Here is a 23709-nt window from a genome sequence, read left to right on the forward strand (position 1 = left end):
AGCAAGGACCATTAGGGAGCTCCGTATGGGAGGAGGTGCCAATAGTCCGAATTCCGCTGCAGCGTCCGCGGAACCGAACCGCGGTCGTCGGTTGTGGGGCCCACCTAGTGTCCAAATGGACAATCCAAACCGTCCATCCACTTCCTGGGGCAGCCATTACCATTGCCTAGGTGGCAAAAATTCAAATGAACGCATAGATCAGAGCCCAGCCGTTCAAACGCAGGTTGGACGGCAAGACAGAAAGCCGCGTGGGCTGCACCGAATCCACCCCAAAACCAGTCAATTCCTACTGATTTTTCGAGCTGAAACCAATGGACGGCGTGGATTCCTGTGAAAAGTCCAATAATGGACCCAACCATCATCGCAGCGTCGGTTTGGCGTCCGCGAAACGCACGGACGCTGCCAGTTTTTGCGAAAATTAGTGGGCCCCACTCGTCAACCTTCCGGAAGATCTGATCCGTCCATCGTGTAGAGGGCTTCGAGAGCTTCAAAACCATGTTGATATTCCTCGCCCATGCGTATACACGTGTGCGGTACAGAAGCCAAAAGTAGACTGCCCCGGGACGTTCAAAACCGAGTTTTTTGAGATTTCTTCTGTGGGCCGCGCTAATGGACCTTCGAATCCACCCATTCTTGACTGAAATTTCGTTCTGAATCCAATGGACGGGGTGGATTTTCCAGAAAATACCTCTGTGGGGCCCACCGATCACGGCTACGAAAATTTGTACTCCGAGTCCTTCTACGACTCTGCCACCGACCCCAGCCATCCAGCAGCTATAAAAGGGGAGTTTTGGACGTGGGAAAGGCATTCAGAACCAGGGGATTCCAGATCTGAAGTAAGGGAGAGAATAAAGAGAAGAAAGAGAAGAAAGAAGAGAGAGAGAGAGAGAGAGAGATTGTTTGGTTTGACGTTTTTTTATGAATTTTATTTAATATTTTTTATGGATTTTATGGGTCACTAATCTCTCAGCTAGGGCTGAGATGAAGCCCCTAATTTGATTAGCTCTTGTATTGGTTGATTTACTTTGAATTTCAATTAATTTGTTTCTTTCTTTAAGTGGGCTTTATGGGTTTAAATTCTATACTTCTCCATCTATGAACTTGACCAAAGTATATATATGGATGTTATTTGGATGCTTATTATAGGTGCTTGTGTCTTATCAAGAACAGGTTTCCTATAGAGGAAGAAACAGGATGCTTTAATGAATTGTACATCCCTTATGCCCGACCAAGGATATGGGATATGTCATTCATGGCATTGCTTAAAGGAATTAGACAGTCTGTATGCCCGATTAAGGACACAGATTGTGCTTTCTCTATTTAAGTGGTATCAATCTAGATTAAGGTGAATCAACAGACAAAACAAGGGTTAGGATAATTAGAGGTGGATTCGAAAGTCCTAGTGCTCTCTTTCTGATTGAATTTTCTTCCCTGTTCTTAATTGTTTTTTTTTCCCTAAAATTGTGCTTAGTAGTTCATTCCATTATCTGTTGGATTAGTTAAGGAGAGTCATAGATTTGAATTGTGACGACCAGTCCTCGTGGGAACGATCTCGTAATACGTACCGTATCTGCATCTGATTCGTATACTTGCGAGTTTAAATATCATTTAAATCGTGTTGGTTTAAATAAAACATCAAGTTTTTGGCGCCGTTGCCGGGGACTGTTTCGGTCCAATTGGATTTAAGATTCTCTCTTATCATAATTCATAGTCTTAGGTTTTTTACTACCTTTAGGTTAAATTTTTTTAGAAACTAACCTATTTCCTGTTTTGTAGGGACCTGACATAAACTACTAATTTGGTAATCTCTTTCCAAATTTTCTATTTTTTTCTAATTTCTATTTTTAGAATTAAGGTTTTATTTTTATTTTTTTTATTTTTTTTTTATTTTTAGAAAGTTTCTATTTCTAGGCTATTTTATTTTATTTTTAGAAATTTCCTATTTTCTAATTCTAGATTCTGATTCTTCTTTCAAGTAACTTTCTATTTTCTAGTTTTAGAAATTTTTTTCCTTTTTAGAAACTAACTTAGTTTTTATTTCTAAGATTTTTTTTTTTTTTTTTAGAAATTAACCGTTGCTTAGGATTTTTTTTTTCCTAGCATTATTTTAGTAAATTTAATTTATTTTTGTTTTCTTTTTGTTTACAGGAATTAAGGAAGGAAGCTGCTAAATAACATTGTCTTCAAAAGGAGGAGCTCTCAAATCTTCAGACATTCATCATCTCCTTTTCTCGGGTTCTTCTTTCCAATTCTCGTTTACATAGCTTTCTCTTGTTTTTAGGAATTCATAACTTTTTCATTTAGTTTTATTCATCTTAGGTTGCATCTTAGTTTAGTTTTCTTTCTTATATTGATAACATAGTTTATGCTAGGACGTAGATCTCTGAACATAGAACTAGCACCGTTTGATCCTGAGATTGAAAGAACAATTCGTGAAAGATTGAGAAATAATCCTGTTGAAATGGCGAATGAAACTGAAGTTAAAGCTCTCAAAGATTATTCAGCTCCTGTCCAATTTAATGCGCCTTCATGCATAATGTTGCCAACCACTACGGCAGCACACTTTGAACTTAAACCTGGAGTCATACAATTGTTGCCATCCTTTTATGGATTGGACAAGGAGGACCCATATCATCATGTGAAAGAATTCTTAAACATTTGCTCCACCTTTAAGTTCCAAAACTTCTCAGACGATTCGATCCGCCTACGCCTGTTTCCTTTTTCTTTGAAGGATAAGGCGAAAGCATGGTTGAATTCTCTAGAAGTTGGATCTATCACTACATGGGACCAACTGTCTAAGAAGTTCTTAAACAAGTTCTTCCCCGTTCATAAAACCAATGCCCTCCGTAGAGAAATTACTAACTTCACACAAAAAGAGGGCGAGCACTTTCATGAATGTTGGGAAAGATGGAAGGACTTGCTTCTTAAATGTCCTCACCATGGTTTTGAGAAGTGGCAACAAGTTCAATACTTTTATGACGGTCTGACACCACAGAACCGTCGCATGGTTGATGCCACCAGTGGAGGGTCATTCATGACCAAAAGTGATGTCGAAGCGTGGAACTTCTTTGAAATCTTGTGCGAAAATTCCCAGCAATGGGATTATTCAAACAGAGGTGACAGAAGTCCCCAACCACAAAAGAGAGGTGGTATATATGAGATAGGAGTCATGCCAGAGCTGAGCGCCAAGCTTGATAACCTGACAAAGAAAGTTGATGCTCTGGTATTAAATAATGGACCACCACAAACAGTTCAAGTCGAGGCATATGCCACATGTTCTAGTCCTGCCCATCCTATGCAGTCTTGTCCATCTGGTGCAGCATTCCCAGAACTTCTCTCTAAACAAGTTCATGCTATGAACACTTTTCAAAAATCTGGGAATGATCCTTACTCGAACACGTACAACCCAAGGTGGGCTAGACATCCAAATTTCTCTTGGGCAAAAGGACCACAACAAGGAGGACCATCTGGAAATCCTCCCATGCAACCGCACCTCCAAGTTGGCAGTCAACAACCTCAACAGTTTTCACAATATCAACAACTGCCTACACAATCAAGGAAACCATCTCTTGAGGATACACTCCATCTTTTCATGCAGAGTTCTCTCCAATTCCAAAAAGACACCCAACAAACCTTACTGGCCAACCAGCAAAGCTTACATGCAAATGCACAATCCATTGCCAAGCTGGAAGTACAAATGGGTCAACTAGCTGCCACATTGAGTGAGAGAGAGAAGGGCAAGTTCCCTAGCCAACCTGAGGCTAATCCAAAGGGACAGTATGAGATTGGCTCTAATTCCAACCAAGGGCAATATCATGAACAGGCCAAATCGATCACTACCCTTAGGTCAGGCAAGCAGATTGATAACAGAATAGAGATGCCTGGGGATGAATCAAATTCTAAAACAGAAGATCAAGATGAAGCAGAGAGCCATACCAATGCATCCAAAGTCCAAAAGCTCTCTAACTCTCCAAGAGCCACTAATGTGCCACCTTATGTGCCCAAAGCACCCTTTCCTCAACGTCTGGCACCAATAAAGAAAAGAAATAACTTTGATGAAATCTTGGATGTGTTTCAAAAAGTGCAAGTCAACATCCCGTTGCTTGACGCTATCAAGCAAGTCCCTGCTTACGCTAAGTTTCTTAAAGATTTATGCACTCAAAAGCGTAAGCAGAATGTTCATAAGAAAGTCTTCCTTGCAGAGCAGCTCAGCTCCATGATTCAACATAACACCCCTCCTAAATTTAGGGATCCAGGAGCTCCCACCATTTCTTGCGGCATAGGAGATCATAAGATCGGGAAGGCATTACTTGATTTAGGGGCGAGTGTCAATTTGTTACCATATTCGGTTTATGAGCAGCTAGGACTTGGTGAGTTGAAACAGACTAAGGTAACATTACAACTAACCGATAGATCTGTCAAGGTGCCCCAGGGTGTTATTGAAGATGTGTTAATCCAGGTTGATAAATTTTATTTTCCAGTGGATTTCATAGTTATAGATACTCAACCTGTCTAGAATCTTCATAGTTAGATCCCAGTCATTTTGGGTCGTCCATTTTTTGCCACATCTAATGCTATTATCAATTGCAGGAATGGAGTTATGAAATTGTCCTTTGGTAACATGAATATTAAACTCAATGTTTTTAATGCAGGACAACAACCCTCAGATTTGGATGACATATTTGAAGTGGACATGATCGAGAGCCTTGTGCAGGACTCCTTCCGTACATCTTTTGAAGATCCTCTTGAGACCTGCTTAACACAATCGGGCATGGATTTTGACATTGATAGTCCCATCCATGAAGTCAATGCATTGCTCAACTCTACTCCTATATTGGAGACTGAAAAATGGAGAGCGAAAGTGGAACCTCTTCATCCCTCTGAGACTCTTCCTGACAGCACAGTTTGTAACTCTGAGAAGACAAAGGCGAGCAGGCTGCTTAATGTTCTTAGAGCATATAAGGCAGCAATTGAACGGAAGATAGAAAAAATCCAGGGAGTATGCCCCCCTGCATGGATGGATCATGCTGTGGTAATATCGCATAACATGCAAAGGAAGCGTGATCCTAACATAGAAGAAGTCGTTCAAGCAGAAGTCCTTAAATTATTTGACGACAGTGTCAGTTGCCTTATTTCAGATAGCACAGTTCATGGGAACTCACATCACTTGTCTGGGATCGGTTAATGAAAGTGTTGAGGTAATTTCTTTGGCGGACCCTGGTTATAAAGATTATTTCATTCATGGTCCGTTCTTGTCTGGCTGAAGACGTTAAACTTAGCGCTCATGGGAGGCAACCCAGCCTTTTGCTTTATTGTATTTTATTCATTTTCATTTTTCTTAGTTAGTTACTTCAATGTTTGTGGGTAACATTACTGCAAACCCTCACGAGACTACAACTCGTCCACTAGGGGTAACCTAGGGGTTTAAAGGCTTGTTGCATGCGCTAAATGCAATCGAGAGCACCTGCGAAAGTGGTATAGGTAGGATCTTCTTTTTTTTTTCTTTTTGTTATTTTTGCTTTTGTTAATTTCTCTCTTGCCCTAACTTGCTCTTACATTGATAATTTTGGGAAGCCTCTTGATTCTCCGTCCAGGTACTATCTTTCCCTCATTCCTCTTTTATTATTCGTTGTCCCATGTGCATCGCATGATTATTTCTTTTACATTGAGGACAATGTAGATTTTAGGTTGGGGGTGGGAGATTAGGTTACCTAATCAGTATTTTCTTGGTCTTGAGCAAAATTTGTGAAAATTTTGTGAAAATTTTAAAATTTTTTCTAGAATTTCTATTGAATTCATAGTGATTTTGAAGGATAGTTGTGATTTTAACATTATAAGATATGTGATGTTGGTAACTTATGACTCTTGGATTCGGCCATCTGCTTGATTTCACAGTCAATTTTGAATTGTTAATCCATGATTAGAAGTTGTAAACATTGATTGAGCCATGATTTCACATATCACATCTCACTTACACATTAAGTTTTCGGTTCGATAACTGAATGATTAACTTGGTAAAAAGAAGAATTAAAAGGCTAAGTCACATAATCTTCACCATAGGTTTGCTCCCTATAGGTGCAGATTTGATTCTCCATAGTTGACATATGAAATAAAAAAAAGGTTAGGCGACAAGTTTTCGCCATAGGTTTGCTCCCTATAGGTAAAGAATTTGATTCCCCTCATTTGCGTTACTGCTCATAAAGAAAATCAAAGGCTGGTAAAATGAAAAGTTAATCTGTGAGATAAGTGTTGGTTTCAAGCTTGGTTGTCACGAATTACCAATGATATCATGAGATTGACAATTGGATCTCTTAATGTTTGTAAGTCGAGATTACACTTTACATTCATGGAGCTCGATGTTCAGAATTGTTCCAATTAATGGATTAATAGTTTGAAATTAATTATGAAATCTGTCGAGAGCTTGATTCCAAGAGAAAAATTCCACACACCAATCATGAATCTTAGAATTTTCACATCTCAGCTATCTGTTCACAAGTCACTTGAGTTTACAGGAATTGTCTTTTATTTCTGAAATTATTTTTCACATGTTTTGCTCGGGACTAGCAAAATGCTGGTTGGGGGTTGTGATCAGGGTCGAATATTGCATATTAGACCCTAATCATTACCAGATATTACGTATATGATAATGCTTAATGGAGTATTTTAATTGTATTTTTGTTACAGGATGAAGTCAGGAGCGTTAATTGAAAATTGATGTTAAAGGCATGGATTTCATGATCCAAAGTCTCCAGAGCACGGGATGGACTCCAAAGAACCAATAATGAAGATTTTACACGCCTGGGATCTGAGGAAAGCAAGCCAAAGGGGCCCGAAAAGGGTCCAGAATGCAAGATCACATGGTTCTCGCTATCCGATCAGTTCGAAACTTCATACATGAGATGAGGGCCGTAAATTAACCGTACATATTAAATTTCAGCCATTGAAGATCTCGAAAAGTGGTCCAACGGACAGATCAGCCTATTAATCTCCAATTTGGGGCCCACCTGATATTTGGAACTGCCTCAACCTTGGTATTGACGGCTAAATTACCATGATAAAGAGGATGGATGGTGTAGATTTCTCGTAAACATCACGGTGGGCCCTGTGTATGAGGAGTGTGCACACTGCACGTTTTCACCGGCTGCGCACCGCACCGCTGGGACGGTCAGCGAGAGCGCTGACCCGTCTCTCTCTCTCGCCGCTGCAGCGTCCGCGGAACCGAACCGCGGTCGTCGGTTGTGGGGCCCACCTAGTGTCCAAATGGACAATCCAAACCGTCCATCCACTTCCTGGGGCAGCCATTACCATTGCCTAGGTGGCAAAAATTCAAATGAACGCATAGATACAAACGCAGGATGAACGGCAAGACAGAAATCCACGTGGGCTGCACCGAATCCACCCCAAAACCAGTCAATTCCTACTGATTTTTCGAGCTGAAACCAATGGACGGCGTGGATTCCTGTGAAAAGTCCAATAATGGACCCAACCATCATCGCAGCGTCGGTTTGGCGTCCGCGAAATGCACGGACGCTGCCAGTTTTTGCGGAAATTAGTGGGCCCCACTCGTCAACCTTCCGGAAGATCTGATCCATCCATCGTGTAGAGGGCTTCGAGAGCTTCAAAACCATGTTGATATTCCTCGCCCATGCGTATACACGTGTGCGGTACAGAAGCCAAAAGTAGACTGCCCCGGGACGTTCAAAACTGAGTTTTTTGAGATTTCTTCTGTGGGCCGCGCTAATGGACCTTCGAATCCACCCATTCTTGACTGAAATTTCGTTCTGAATCCAATGGACGAGGTGGATTTTCCAGAAAATACCTCTGTGGGGCCCACCGATCACGGCTACGAAAATTTGTACTCCGAGTCCTTCTACGACTCTGCCACCGATCCCAACGGCTATAAAAGGGGAGTTTTGGACGTGGGAAAGGCATTCAGAACCAGGGGATTCCAGATCTGAAGTAAGGGAGAGAATAAAGAGAAGAAAGAGAAGAAAGAAGAGAGAGAGAGATTGTTTGGTTTGACGTTTTTTTATGAATTTTATTTAATATTTTTTATGGATTTTATGGGTCACTAATCTCTCAGCTAGGGCTGAGATGAAGCCCCTAATTTGATTAGCTCTTGTATTAGTTGATTTACTTTGAATTTCAATTAATTTGTTTCTTTCTTTAAGTGGGCTTTATGGGTTTAAATTCTATACTTCTCCATCTATGAACTTGACCAAAGTATATATATGGATGTTGTTTGGATGCTTATTATAGGTGCTTGTGTCTGATCAAGAACAGGTTTCCTATAGAGGAAGAAACAGGATGCTTTAATGAATTGTACATCCCTTATGCCCGACCAAGGATATGGGATATGTCATTCATGGCATTGCTTAAAGGAATTAGACAGTCTGTATGCCCGATTAAGGACACAGATTGTGCTTTCTCTATTAAGTGGTATCAATCTAGATCAAGGTGAATCAACAGACAAAACAAGGGTTAGGATAATTAGAGGTGGATTCGAAAGTCCTAGTGCTGTCTTTCTGATTGAATTTTCTTCCCTGTTCTTAATTGTTTTTTTTCCCTAAAATTGTGCTTAGTAGTTCATTCCATTATCTGTTGGATTAGTTAAGGAGAGTCATAGATTTGAATTGTGATGACCAGTCCTCGTGGGAACGATCTCGTAATACGTACCGTATCTGCATCTGATTCGTATACTTGCGAGTTTAAATATCATTTAAATCGTGTTGGTTTAAATAAAACATCAATGAGGCTCGTTGGTGCGGCCCATGTGATGTGTGGGTTACCATGATGTATGTTTTATCCATGCCGTCCATCTGGACGGGTGGTATGGGGCACACCATAGTGTATGTGTTTTTACACCATACTGTCCATCTATTTTTCTGAGGTAAGGCCCACCTTAATGTATGCATTGTACATCAGCACAGTCCATCTAAACGTGTTGTGGTACAAACCGTGATGTATGTATTGTATATCTATGTCATCCATTTATGCGGCCCACCATGATGTATGATTCAGGCTGCCCATCCATTTTTCTTGGGTCATGGGCTGCCCCATTAGGTCCACCTTGTGATGGCATAGGCCCACCTTGATGTATGTATTTTGTATTCACACCTGCTATTTATGTGGCGCCCACATGATGTACACGTTTTATCTAAGTTGTCCATTTGATGGGTCCATTTAGAATGAGCAGGGCCCACCTCACTAAGATGTATTTGAGGCCCAAGTAAGAGGCCCACTACACGTGTGAGGGCCACTGATGTGTGTGAGGCTCACCTGTCGTATATGAGGCCCGTGTTTGAGGTCCGATGAGATTTACACACGGCCCAAGTAATGAGGCTCATGGTGGTGTATTTGAGACCCAGATATCAAGTCTGATGTGATGTTTATATGACCCATGTGGTGAGGCCCAATGTGATGCATTTGTGGCCCTTGAGTGAGGCCCTTTTTGAATGTATATTAGGCCCTTGTGTGAGGCCATGGGCCCGCTATACGTTTGGCTCTATGTGGGCCACTCCTTAGGAGTAATGTTGGTTAAATGGCCACATTGATAGGTAATGATAGTTTAATGTCCACATTATGACCTTCTCTTATGCCCTTTGTTAGGTCAATTGATTCCGATTATTAATGCCAATTGTCAAGGTCGATTCCGATTATCACGGCCGATTTCGATTATCGAGGCTGATTCCAATTGTCAAGGCCAATTCCGATTGTTGAGGCCAATTTTGATTATCGAGGCTGATTCCGATGGTCGAGGTCGATTCCGATTGTCGAGGCCGATCCTGATTGTCGAGGTTGATTCCGATTGTTGAAGCCGATTCTGATTATCGAGGCCGATTCTGATTGTCGAGGATAATACTGATTATTGAGGCCGATTTCGATTGTCGAGGTGGATTTCAATTGCCGAGATCGATTGTCGAGGCAGATTATCAATGCCGATTATCGGTGCCGATTGTTGATACCAATTATGAGTATGTGACAACATCGCATCATGTACATGCCCCATACCCATCATCTGTATATTTATTATGACATGTGGTTGACCATTGCATATGTCATTGGGCAGGTTGTTAAGAGACTCCCCGATAGGCAGAGATTGTCTCACATGAGCGTACGGTATGCGCAGGATTGATGCATGACTGGATTGTATGACTCATGCATCTTGCATTATGTGTTGTGATTGCGGTACGCCCTAGTGACATCAGGGTCGTAGCCTCCACAAGCATGTGTGGATGGCTAAATGAGACATCAAAAATATTTGGTTTGAGCATCTAGGCACTTTGGATGTCCGTGGGTGAAAGTCCCTAAACCTCCATGGCCAAGAGACGCCCCAACATCTAGATCGAGTGGGTGGATAAATGAGCACCAAAGTGCCGAATACCAGTTGGCCGCGTCTTTCACTGTGTCATGGTCGGTTAGGAGAGGGTGTGGCCTAATCCACCCGATTCATAATGGGCAAAACTAGGCTGAGTTTGACCAACTCATAAATGGGTCGGCTATCGACGTGCCGAGTAGGTATTGGCTGATTACTGGCCAAGCAGATAGTGAGGCCTCTTCCACTCACCTGGTTGTGTGTAATGGGGCGGCAATCTTGTTTGGAGTGTACTAGATCCCGGTGATGATCCCAAAGATGGACGGTACTGATATGAGGACTTACTGAGCAGGAGTTGCATACTCATTCATTCACTATCCACTTGGGCTGGTGGTGCACAACCATTTGTTACGTGTACCTTCGCAATGGCCAAGATTTTAGTTGGGGCGTGTGACTAACCTGAGATCAAGAGTTTACCACATTGAGTCTGACTATCTAAATTAGGTATGAGACTAGTTTGGATAGAAGTCCCTTGTGATGAACCCCATAGCCTGCGATACTACGTACTATCATTCTGACTTCACACTCCAGCAAGGTCATTCCATTCGCACTGCATATTGCATTACATCAGCGGCATATGGCATTTTGGGTTACTATGTTTCTGCATTTATATGGCCTAGATACAGCTGACGGTATTCGTGAACTCATCGGGAATTGTATATTGCATTGCATCTTCGGCATCTGAAATTTGGCTCTTTAAGACTCCTCATTTGCATAGCTGATCCGTATTGTATACTCTGATATTGTATGACTTATGGACTTGTAGGTATTTTCGCTTACTCTGATATCGTATGATTCATGATCTTGCCAGTATTTCTGATATTGTATGATTATGGCATTGTATTGAATACTTAACATTTACCTTATGCACACACTTACACGATAGATGCGTGCAGGTGATGTTAGGTTGTAGCAGCGTTGAGCTTGGAGCTTGTACCGGTCTTCTAGAGCTTTGATTTCAATACATGTAGTTCCCTTTCATCATTGTATTCAAATGTTTATATTAGTGGATATGTGATGATGATGTTGCCTTTGTGATTTGGGTAAACTTATGGTTATGCTTCTTATGAGATAAATGTACGTTGGAAAATCCTCCTTATAGGATCCCAGGATCGAAATCTGATGTATGCGTGTTGGGAGCCAAGAATGGGGTACTATGGAGGCTGTCGGCATCGAATTCGGTGATCGGGAATTTTGTGAGCCCGGTTTTCGAGTTTGGGGCGTGACAAGCTAGCTCAACAAAGAGGAGAGTGGCAATGACCAGCTCAATAATAAGGAGAGTAGTAATGGCTAACTCAATAAAAGGAGAGTGGTAATGTCCAACTCATTAATAAGAAGAGTGATAAGGGCTAACTCAATAAATAGAAGAGTGGTAATGGCCAACTCAATAAAGAGAAGATATTAAGGGCTAGCTCAATAATTTGATAGAGGCTAAGGCAAGGTCTATATCCATCACTCCAAATAAATTCATAAAGATCACTTATAATTAACATCATATCATAATTCTATAAAAGGGTAAATAACTGTTGCTGATAAATTAAATAATTGTAGGAAGGAAATCACGAGAGCATGTGAAAAGACAAGGTAATTCGCATCAACTAAAATTAATGTCAATGTAAAGGAAAAACATTCATATCTATTCTGAAAGGCCATGAACGAGTACCATTATAACTTAACCATTATTCCTTATTGATAAATAAATGGTGTTGATAAATTAAATGAATACAAGGAAGTTCATAGTGTCATAAAAGAATGTAAATGTCAAGATAATATTATCTTTAGATCAAGTAAGCTTAAAGGATAAAACCCTCACCTTTGAAATCAAATCATTTCTTGACTGAGGCAAGTTATTTATGTAAGTGTTATATTGTAGATCTAACACCCTATGTTGTCAAATTTGTAGTGACAAACCACTTAAGAGTGACTGATGAAAGTTCACCTTCAATTTTAGTAGCTGGAAAGTTCACCTTCATTTGAAGATGAGTTTTATGTCATGTACATCAACAATCTAAATCTTCTACATCTTCAAGTTGAAGAGCATGTTCAACTACTAAAGATCATACACAAGTCAAAGTGCAAGTACAACTTCATATGCAAGCTCAAGTCCAAGCTCAAGTACAAGTACACAAGCTCAAACTCAAGTGCTCAAGCTTAAGTTCAAGCATTCAAGCTCAAGCTTCAAAGTATACATGTTCCAAACTTCAAAGTACTTCAAGTATTTTATCTACCGAAGCGACCGAGTTGACAAGTTCAATGCTCACATTTCAGGTATACATAACCCTAGAAAGACCCTAGGATTAGGTCATTAATGTATTATGTTTATATTGGGTCATAGTACTTATTTTATGCTTTGCTTCGACTAGAACTAGTCATTGTTCGATTAGTCCAGGCACTGGCTTGACTAGTTCAGGGTTTTTCTCGACCAGTCCAGGATTTTACTCAAAAAATTGGATAAGGTTGTTTGATCTACGACCAGTCAAGTACCCTGCTCGACCAGTCGTGGAGACTGGCTTGACCAGTCGAGTAGGACTCGACTCAAACTCCAGCAACGCAAATTTTACCCACTCGACCAGTTGAGTGTTGTGCTAGACCCAGCCGAGCGAGCCACTCGACCAGTCGAGAGTTTGTTTTATTTGATTGCGCTAGAAAATTTGAAAGTTGGTTCTGCCAGGACCAATCAAACCGAACCTTAGACCAGTCGAGGGAACCAAATTGTGGCCTATAAATAGAGGTCATTTCTCAGATTTTATCATCAATTCCAAGCTAATTCAAGCCATCACTTTGAGAGATTTGTCTCCACTATTGTGAAGCTAATGTGAGGTATTTATAATCAATTTAAATAAATTTTTAGTTTCTTAATTTGTTGATCTCTTATTATTCTATTCTACTCGATATAAAGAGGATTTTGCTTTAACTCTTTTTTAGATCCAAGAAATTGAACCCAAGTAGCCAAAGGTTGGATTTAATTAAAATTCATTTTGACCTAGAACCCTTTCATTTATGAGATTGAACATTGAACATCTACGTCTACAAAGAATTGGTTCTACCAGGCTACGTCGAAGAAGAATCGTCAGGTAAGTATATTCATTTATTATATTGTGGTTTATAAGATTGCCAGAGAATCTTTCATTTTGGTTTTGACTGAGATATAGAGAAAACCTCAGTGAGTGGGGTTTTTAATTATGGTAGCCCATTGAAAACACAATTTTAAAGGTTTTAAGGTGAACTTTTGAAAACCTTCTTTCTTAGTGAAAGTCGATATCCCGTGGGTTATGGATAGTGGGAGTGGAGTAGGGTGGCTATTTGAGAATAGTTGGTGTACACACGAACCACTATAATTCTTGGAGTTTGGATGATGATGATGGTGATGTATGTGATGTACTGAATGCTGTATTTATTTTCATGTACATGTGGTGAATGTTGTAATAGCCTAATTTATTTCTTTTGCCTCTGTATCGATTTAAGTTTTTGATACTTACTGATGTTCTAGAAATTAGGTTGTCCTACCATAAGCCATTGGTTTTTGGTGTAAGGTTGTCCTTAGAACAGCATTTGTATCAACCTCTCAATACTTGTGCATTTGAGATTATTTTAGATTTCTGCTATTTGGGTTTATTTTCCACATTTTATTTTTATTTGGCATAGTCTCATTCACCCCCCCCCCCCCCCCCTCTCCCTCTCAGACTTGGATCTCGCCCTTTTCAAGTGGTATCAGAGCCTAATAGCTCATTCTATTGGATTAATTTCTTGAGCTAATCGATCTCAAGCTCTTAATATGTCAAATTTTGATAGCCTCTCCATCACTAGGCCACCACCATTTGATGGATCCAATTATGCTTATTGGAAAGCTAGGATGAGGATCTTTTTGAGATCCATGGATGAAAGTGTGTGTCAAGCAACAGTTACCAAATCGAAACCACTAATGACTGAAGTTCTAGGTAGTGATGGAACCAATTTCATGCAAGTATCGCCTTATTATTTATGGACCACACCTCAGAAAAATGATAGTGCTAATGCCAAAGCTTTAAATGCAATCACTTGTGCACTATCACCCGATGAGTTCAAAAGAATTATATCTTGTGATACTACAAAACAAGCTTGGGATATCCTAGAAATGACACACGAGGGAACGACTATTGTCAAAAAGTCTAAGGTTCAGATACTCACCACTAAGTTTGAGGAAATATGTATGAAAGAAATTGAATCATTCATGGACTTCTATACAAAACTGAATGACATAATCAACTCTATGTGGGGTCTTGGAGATAGCATCATAGAAAGCAAAGTTTGTGCCAAAATACTGCGCTCACTTCCTGAGAGATTCAATTCCAAAGTAACTGCCATTTAGGAACTTAGAGAAACTGATAATATGAGGGTGGAAGAACTCGTTAGTTCACTTCAAAGCTACAAGTTGAATTTCGAAGCTCAAAAAGGTAAGTCTATAGCCCTTAAATCATCCAAATGTATTTCTCAACATAGTAATTCTAACTCTGAAAACTCAGAGGATGATATGGCCTTATTAGCTAAATTTTTTTATAAGATATTTAAAAGCAAAAAGAGAGTTGATTTTCAAAAACCCTCTAAGAAGAAAAAGGGTAAAATTAAAAATTAGAAATCACTAAAAGATAATCAATGCTTCAATTGCCATGAATATGGGCATTTAGCAAATAAGTGCCCTAAAAGGGACAAGCCAAAGAGAAAAGGCATGTTGGCCACATGGGATGAATTGTCCTACTCTGAAGCCTCTTCTGAGTCGGATGATTCAGAACCCGAATCTGCAAGTGAAGTCAAGGCCTTAATGACTTTAGCCAGAGTCACTTCCACGGATAGTTGTAACTAATTTTAATATGAAAATCTAAGGAGTGACCCTGAAAATGAAGATGATCTTCAGGATGCCTACAATGCCCTATACAAGGAGAGTTGTAAGATTGCTGTCAAACTTAAACTTCAAAAAGAAAAATTTATAAAATTAAAAGAGAATTTTGAAAATTTAGTTTTAGAAAAGTCGCATATTTTTTATTGTTTTAAAAATTCTAAATGTGACTTGAATTTCAAAACATCTGAACTTGAAAAATTATGATCAGAGAATGAGAAACTAAAACTTGAAGTTTCTTCCCTCTTAAGTTTAAAGGATACATGGAGGTATGCCCAGGGAGACCCTAAACTTGAAAAATTACTACCCGCATCTAGAAAATGTGGAGATAGATCGGGTCTAGACTATGATAAAAATATGCCTCTGAAAAATAAGATTGAAGTCCTAAGTTTGTTAAAGGAGAATCTTCCAACTCAATGGGAAAATGCTTAAATCAAAAAAGTTTTAAAAATCCTAAAATTTTTCAAGCTTTCAAAGTTAATACCAACCATATCAACCTTAGAAATCAGAATTATAACCCTCAAGGAGCTTCTCAAATCTAACTCGAATGTGAGAGTTAATAACAATTATAAGTGAAGGAAAACCAATAGTGCTCCAAAACCCAAAAAGATAATGAAATGGGTTCCTAAGGTTATATGTTTGGTTGCCCACACCACCTTCAAGGCTTCAAGTCAATCAAAGTAGTACCTATAAAGTGGTTGCTCTAGACATATGACAGGTGATAGAGATTTGTTCACCAGCTACAAAGAAATGACTGATGGGTCAGTCACATTTGGTGATGGGAGCAATTGTAAAATAATTGGCCAAGGTACGGTTCAACTCTTCAAACTTCCTCCTTTTGAAAATGTTTTATTCGTAGAAGGTCTTAAGCACAATATTTTGAGTATTTATCAAATCTGTGATAATAAGCATAGTGTCAAATTCACTAATCAAGGATGCGAGATCTCAAATGAGAAAGGTTGTGTGATATTGAATGGTCGAAGAACATCTGAGAATTGTTATATTGTAAGTGATTCTAGCTCATCTAAATTATCTTGTTACATGGTCCAAACTAATGATATCGAGTTATGGGACAGCGCCTTGGACATGTAAACTACTGGAATCTATATAGACTAAGTAAGGCCGATCTAATAAGAGGTCTATCCAAATTGAAGAAAATGGATAAAATTTGTGGTGAATGTCAAATTGGGAAACAATTAAGGAGTAGTTATAATAAAGTGAACTCCTTCGCCACATCTAAACCCCTTGAACTCCTCCATATGGATCTTATTGGACCAACTAGAACAGAGAGTCAAAGTGGAAAGAAATACTTTTGATAATTGTAGATGATTTTACCAAATTTACATGCGTAGCTTTCATGAGAGAGAAGTCTAAAACTCTTGATGAAGTGAAAAGGATACTTAAGTGTATCCAAATTGAAAAAGAACGAATATCTCTAAAATCTGAAGTGACCTTAAATCGGAGTTCGAAAATAGTAATTTTGAGAAGTTCTATAGCGATCATAGAATATCGCATGAGTTTTCTTCACCTAAGGCACCTCAACAAAATGGGGTTGTTGAAAGGAAAAACTGTGTGCTTTAAGAAATGGCTAATGTAATGTTGAATAGCATGAAGTTACCTAAAAATCTATGGGCTGAAGCTGTTAACATTGCATGCTATATAATAAACCAAGTTTATATCAGAAAATCAAAAGATAAAATAGCTTATGAACTGTGGTTTAACAAGAAGCCCATAGTTAAATACTTTTGAGTTATTGGAAGTAAGTGTTATATTTTGCGTGACCGTGAAAATTTAGGGAAGTTCGACACTAAAAGTGATGAAGGGATCTTCCTAGGGTATACTCTAAATAGTCGAGCGTATCGAGTTCTCAACAAGAGAACAGGTGTCATTCAGGAGTCCATAAATGTGGTTATTGATGATCACCTGAATACACCAACCACAACCTTAGAAGATGTTGAAGTCAATATAATTAAAAATCCTAACTCCTCATCTAGTCAAATCAATAATAAACCTCGATCAATTAAAGACCATCCTACTGATCAAATACTTGGTAACCCTCTCACTGGTGTGCGTACTCAAAAATAATTAGCAAATATATGTAATTATGTGTGTTTTACCTCCCAAATTGATCCAGCCAATGTAAAAATGCACTTACTGATGAAAATTGGAGAGTAGCCATGCAAGATGAACTGAATCAATTCATTCAAAATGATGTATGGTATTTGGTTCCAAGAACGTCTGATAAACATATTATTGGAACCAAGTGGATTTTTAAAAACAAATCTGATGAATTTTGGAAACATTATAAGAAATAAGGTTACACTGATTGTACAAGGGTACACTCAGATAGAAGGAATTGACTATGATGAAACCTTTGCCATAGTAGCTTGTCTTGAATCTATTAGATTGTTCATATCCATTGCTTGTTTTAAAAAGATTAAAATCTATCAAATTGATGTGAAAATTGCTTTCTTGAATGGTGATCTACATGAAGAAGTATACGTTGAACAACCTAAGGGTTTTAAAGACCCTAAATATTCTGATCATGTGTATCGCCTTAAAAAGGAACTTTATGGTTTGAAACAAGCTCTTAGGGCATGGTATGAGAAATTGACAAAGTTTTTGCTAAGTCATGATTTTTTTTATGAGGAGTGTTGATAAAACTCTTTTTGTTAAGAAGCATAATGAACACATACTTATAGTACAGATCTATGTTGATGACATTATCTATGGTTCTATATGTTCTAACCTTTCTATTGAGTTTGAAGAGTTGATGAAATCTAAGTTCGAAATGAGCATGGTGGGAGAATCGAATTACTTTCTAGGTTTACAAGTTAAACAACTTGACGATGGTATTTTCATTTCTCAAACTAAGTATGCTCTAAATCTAGTGAAGAAATTTGGATTTGAAAATGGAAAAAACTTCGATACTCCCATGAGTACAACTCTTAAGCTTTCTAAGGATGCAACAGGTAAAAATGTAGATCCTCGATTATATCGCAGTATGATAAATAGCTTATTATATTTAACTGCGAGCCAACATGATATAGCATTTAGTGTAGGCATCTGTGAGAGATATCAATCAGATCCTAAGGAATCACACCTTATTGTTGTCAAGTGAATTATAAGATATGTCGCAAGTTCGACCAACCTAGGCCTATGGTATCCACATGATACTAATGTTAAATTAACTGGTTATATGGATGCTGATTGGGATGGGAATATAGATGATAGAAAGTCTACCAGCGCTGGATGTTTTTATGTTGGGAACTACTTAGTTTCATGGCATAGCAAGAAACAAAGCTTCGTATCACTATCCACAGTTGAGGCTGAATATACTGCAACTAGAAATGCATGTACTCAGCTTGTGTGGATGAAAAGAATGTTAAATGACTATGGGTTTGCGCAAGATACTATGATCTTATATTATAATAATACTGGCACAATTAAAATTTCTAAGAATCCCATCCAGCATTCCCGAACCAAACATATTGACATTAGATATCATTACATTCAGGAATTAATGGAAGATAAATTTATTTCTTTTGATTATGTTCAAACTAAAATCAACTTGTAGACATATTCACTAAACCACTTGAGGGAAATAGGTTCTCTAAACTAAAAATGGATATTGGTATGTGTAATTCGATCTGAGTTATCATGTTTGCATGTTATATTTTTATATTTTTTATGCATACTTTTGATTTTTAAAAATTAATAAAATTGTGCATTTCTGTGCTTGCACGACCGGTCATGTACATACTCGACCAATCGTGGTGCGCAGTTGAAGGGCTTTTTAATGTGTACAAATCACTTTTCCTCCATTTCTTTCTTTTCCTTCACTAGCCCCTTCTCCAACTAGTCGAACCCACCTTCGACTACTATTTGGTATGTGCATCATTTTATTTTTCTTTCGGATTTGGGTTCTTTGACTGTCATTTAGCTTGATTCTTGCCTTTATTTCAAGTTTCCTTGTGATTTCCTTGGAGTTTTAGGGAAAAATTTGTTGGGTTTGAAACCCTTAAATCCTTTCTTGCATTTTCTTGTTTACTTTTGCAATGGAAGGTAGAATGAAGAAGAAACCTAATAGAGCATCTTCTTCTCGTTCCATTTCGGTGCATACTCTTCGACCACTCGAAGAGGACCCGAAATATGTACGCGATAAGTGATGTTTCTATTGAAGATTTGACCTTCACTATCATGTTTAGAGAATGTTCATATAAAGTAGATCATCACTTAATTTCTGGGTTAATGGAAATTCAAGTGAATGATGAAGGCATTCCTATTCCGACATTGGCTGAAATATTGAATGAGTTGGAAAAATGTTTACTAACCAGAAATTTATGCAACATGGACTTGGAATAGAGTTCAGGGAATACACTCCGGGCCAACCAGATGTTGTCCAGATATAGAGTATTACATCACATCTTTATTTCCAATATTTACCCTAGATCCGTTAACAAGGCCAAACTGACTTTCTTTATAGTGCGTATTCTTCATTCTGTTGTGTCTGGCATTCTGGTGTGTCTTCCTTCATTAATCTGTTATTTCATTATCCAATTTCAACTTCATCCAGGGCATAGCAATATTCCATTGACTTATTTAATGACCACCCTTACTTTAAACTGTTCTCTGGTCATACCACCTAGAGAAGCTCTACTTCTCATCTTCCATTCAACAATTCAAATATCAACAAGATGAATTTGAAGTTAACACCTGGTCAAATAGATAGGGGTGCTGGAGAAGTTAGAGAAAAAGTTGGAGAGGAAGATGCGCTGCCAACTAACACCGATATGGATGATATTTTTAATGAATTAGAATCTGATGATGTTAAGGTTGATCCTGATTTTCAGCCTTCTTGTTTTGATGAGTGCCTTAGAGGCTTAGAAGAGAAGGTGGATGGATTGACAATCTCCCAAGAAAATCAAATGAAATATATGCGTAAGTATTTTAGACGCATTACTAAGGGATTGTATCAGATAGATCTGTTCATCCCACCTTCATCTTCTTCTAGCTCTAAGTAGTATGCATTACTTGATATTTTGCTTTTGGACTTGTATTAAGGATTACTTTCACTCCCTAATAGCTGGGCATGTATAACTCTTATAAGTTGATGCTTTCATACTTTATGGTTTAATCTTCTATGCTTTTTTTCTCTTTTCATTTATCTATCATGTTTAGGCTTGATTCTATATGTCTTCCTTTGTCATATTGTGACAAAAAGGGGGAGAAATTTGTGTAGATGATAGATATGTTATGGTGCATATGTTTGGTGAATGTGGAGATGCATGAGATGCATGTATGTAGATTTTTTTGGGAAATGTATTTGTTAATACAGGTCTTTACAAGTCACCAAGCTCATAGTGAGGGAGTAGATTGAGGGGGGGTTTTGAAGATTTTTGTAAGATTGATTTGATTGTGAATCCGTATATTGAATAGGTTGATTCTCTAAATTGGTTTTGTCACAAATTTGACAAAGGGGGAGATTATAAGTGCTATATTTTTGATCTAGCACCCTGTGTTGTCAAATTTTGTAGTGACAAACCACTTAAGAGTGATTGATGAAAGTTTACCTTCAAGTTTAATAGATGGAAAGCTCACCTTCATTTGAAGATGAGTTTTTGTGTCATCTACATCAACAATCTAAAGCTTCTACATTTTCAAGTTGAAGAGCATGTTCAACTGCTAAAGATCATACACAAGTCAGAGTGCAAGTACAACTTCATACACAAGCTTGAGTGCAAGCTCAAGTAGAAGTACACAAGCTCAAACTCAAGTGCTCAAGCTTAAGTTCAAGCATTCAAGCTCAAGCTTTAAAGTGTACAAGTTCCAAACTTCAAAGTAGTTCAAGTATTTTATCTACCGAAGCGACCGAGTTGAAAAGTTTAATGCTCACATTTCATGTATACATGTCCCTAGAAAGACCTTAGGATTAGGTCATTAATGTAGTATGTTTATATTAGGTCATAGTACTTGTTTTAGGCTTTGCTTCAACTAGTCATAGTCATTGTTCGACTAGTCCAGGCACTGGCTCGACCAATCCAAGGTTTTTCTCAACTAGTCTAGGATTTTACTTAAAAAATCAGATAAGATTGTTTGGTCTACAACCAGTCGAGTACCTTGCTCGACTGATTGTAGGGACTGGCTCGACCAATTGAGCAAGACTCGACTCGAATTCCAACAACACAAATTTTGCCCACTCGACCAATCGAGTGTTGTGCTCGACCAGTCGAGTAGGCCACTCGACAAGTCGAGCGAGCCACTCGACCAGTCGAGAGCCCGTTTTATCAATTACACCAGAAAATTCGAAAGTTGGTTCTGCCAGGACCAGTTGAGTAGAACCTTAAACCAGTCGAGGGAATCGAATTGCGGCCTATAAATAGAAGACATTTCTTATATTTTATCATCAATTCCAAGCCATCACTCTGAGAGATTGTCCCCACTATTGTGAAGCTATTGTGAGGTATTTATAATTATTTTAAATAGCTTTTTGGTTTCTTAATTTCTTGATCTCTTGTTATTTTATTCTACTTGATATAAAGGGGATTTTGCTTTAACCTTTTTTGAGATCCAAGAAATTGAATCCAGGTAGTGAAAGTTTGGATTTAATTAAAATTCATTTTGACCTAGAACCCTTTCATTTGTGAGATTGAACATTGAACATCTACGTCTACAAAGAATTGGTTCTATCGCGCTACATCAAAGAAGAATCATCAGATAAGTATATTTCATTTATTATATTTTAGTTTATAAGATTGTTAAAAAATCTTTCATTTTGGTTTTAACTGAGATAGCCAGAAAATATCAGAGTGTGGGGTTTTTAATTATGGTAGCCCATTGAAAACACAATTGTAAAGGTTTTAAGGTGAACCTTGGAAAACCTTCTTTCTTAGTGAAAGTCGATATCCCGTGGGTTGTGGATATTGGGAGTGGAGTAAGGTGGTTGTTTAAGAACAGTTGGTGTACACCTGAACCATTATAATTCTCGGAGTTTGGATAATGATGATGGTGATATATGTGATGTGCTGAATGTTGTATTTATTTTCATGTACATGTGGTGAATGTTATAATAGCCTGATTTATTTCTTTTACCTCTGTATCGGTTTGAGTTTTTGATACTTATTGATGTTCTAGAAATCATGTTGTCCTACCATAAACCATTGGTTTTTGGTGTAAGGTCGTCCTTAGAACAACGTTTGTATCAACCTCTTAATACTTGTGCATTTGAGGTTGTTTTAGATTTTTGCTATTTGAGTTTATTTTCTGCATTTTATTTTTATTTGTCATAGTCCTATTCACCCCCCCCCCCCCCCTAGGACTTGGAGCTTGCCCTTTTCAATTTACTCCATCAATCCCAATCTTGTCCATGAAGATCGAAGTCATCCATTCATTTAGTGGTTGATCTTGGCGTTGTGCCTTTCCTAATGAGTGGATAGGGCTGATTTTCACACACGACAATCATCATAGTGTGGGCCACCTTTTGGATGGTCCAAATATACTACAGGTGTGACACGTTGGCTGAAAAGAAAGGGCGGTGTGGCCCATCTTCCTCTCTCTCTCTCTCTCTCTCTCTCTCTCTCTCTCTCTCTCTCTTTTCTTTTCTTTCTCTTTTCTTTCTCTCGCTCTCACGTTTCTTTTCCTTTCTTTTCTTTCCATTTGTTTTCTTTCTTCCTCTTTCTTGCTCTTCATGATCTCCTCCCTTTTGTTGTTTTTTCTCTAGATCGAGCGTGGGGTTTTTATAGACTTTAGGGATCTTTAGATCCTTCTTTCGTAAACTTACGCAAGCTTATCTCCGTGGCGAAAGAAACCATGCGGATACACACTTTGTTTCTACGTATCTGAGATCGGAGAGGTGTGTTGTCCCCTTTAATCTTTTCTGTCAATGTGGAAGGGGTCAAAATCCTCACCCTAGTGGTTTGCATGATTCGGATTGGGAATGTGATCCCGCGTTTGGTCATCCAGCGTGCATGAAGCTTGGTTCGTGCCTTTCTTTCGTCGTTTACTATTGAAGGATTCACTTCTGTTATTGGTGGGGTCCACGATCATAGAGGTCTGGGAGTTTTCTTGGTGGATAGTTGTGATAGTTAGGGAAGGTTGCACGTGAATAGCCAGCGACGAAAGAGGACATATCGGGATGTTTTCATTTTTCGAAGGGAGTAGCTGCACACAGTGGGTTTCACGAGTGTTTGTGTGCACACGTGTATGATCCTATGGTTGCAATTGGGTATGGGCTGATCGGTTTCATGTCCTCGTCAACATAGACGATTTGGATCTTCAAAGGAGCCGCTAATGGTGGGTCACAACAGTTTGAAACGGAACTGTTCTATTTAAATAACGCCGGCTGGAGAAAAGGAGAGGGATTCCTCTTTTTTTACGGGATTTCGCTTGGGTCAAACCACTTTAACTAGAAATTCTGGTCTGGTGCACTGCAATTGTGCCTAGTCTGTGTACATGCACCCCT

General features: G+C 38.7%; 1 non-coding gene across 1 annotated transcript; it reads right to left on the reverse strand.

The window, feature by feature from the left end:
* Positions 1–2839: 2839 nt before the first annotated feature.
* On the reverse strand, positions 2840–2946 carry LOC131224383 (small nucleolar RNA R71). The gene has a single exon (XR_009160871.1). It is a non-coding gene; the product is annotated as a small nucleolar RNA R71 (small nucleolar RNA).
* Positions 2947–23709: the final 20763 nt, after the last annotated feature.

The sequence above is a fragment of the Magnolia sinica genome, chromosome 13 (genome assembly GCF_029962835.1).
Source record: "Magnolia sinica isolate HGM2019 chromosome 13, MsV1, whole genome shotgun sequence".
Lineage (NCBI taxonomy): Eukaryota > Viridiplantae > Streptophyta > Magnoliopsida > Magnoliales > Magnoliaceae > Magnolia > Magnolia sinica.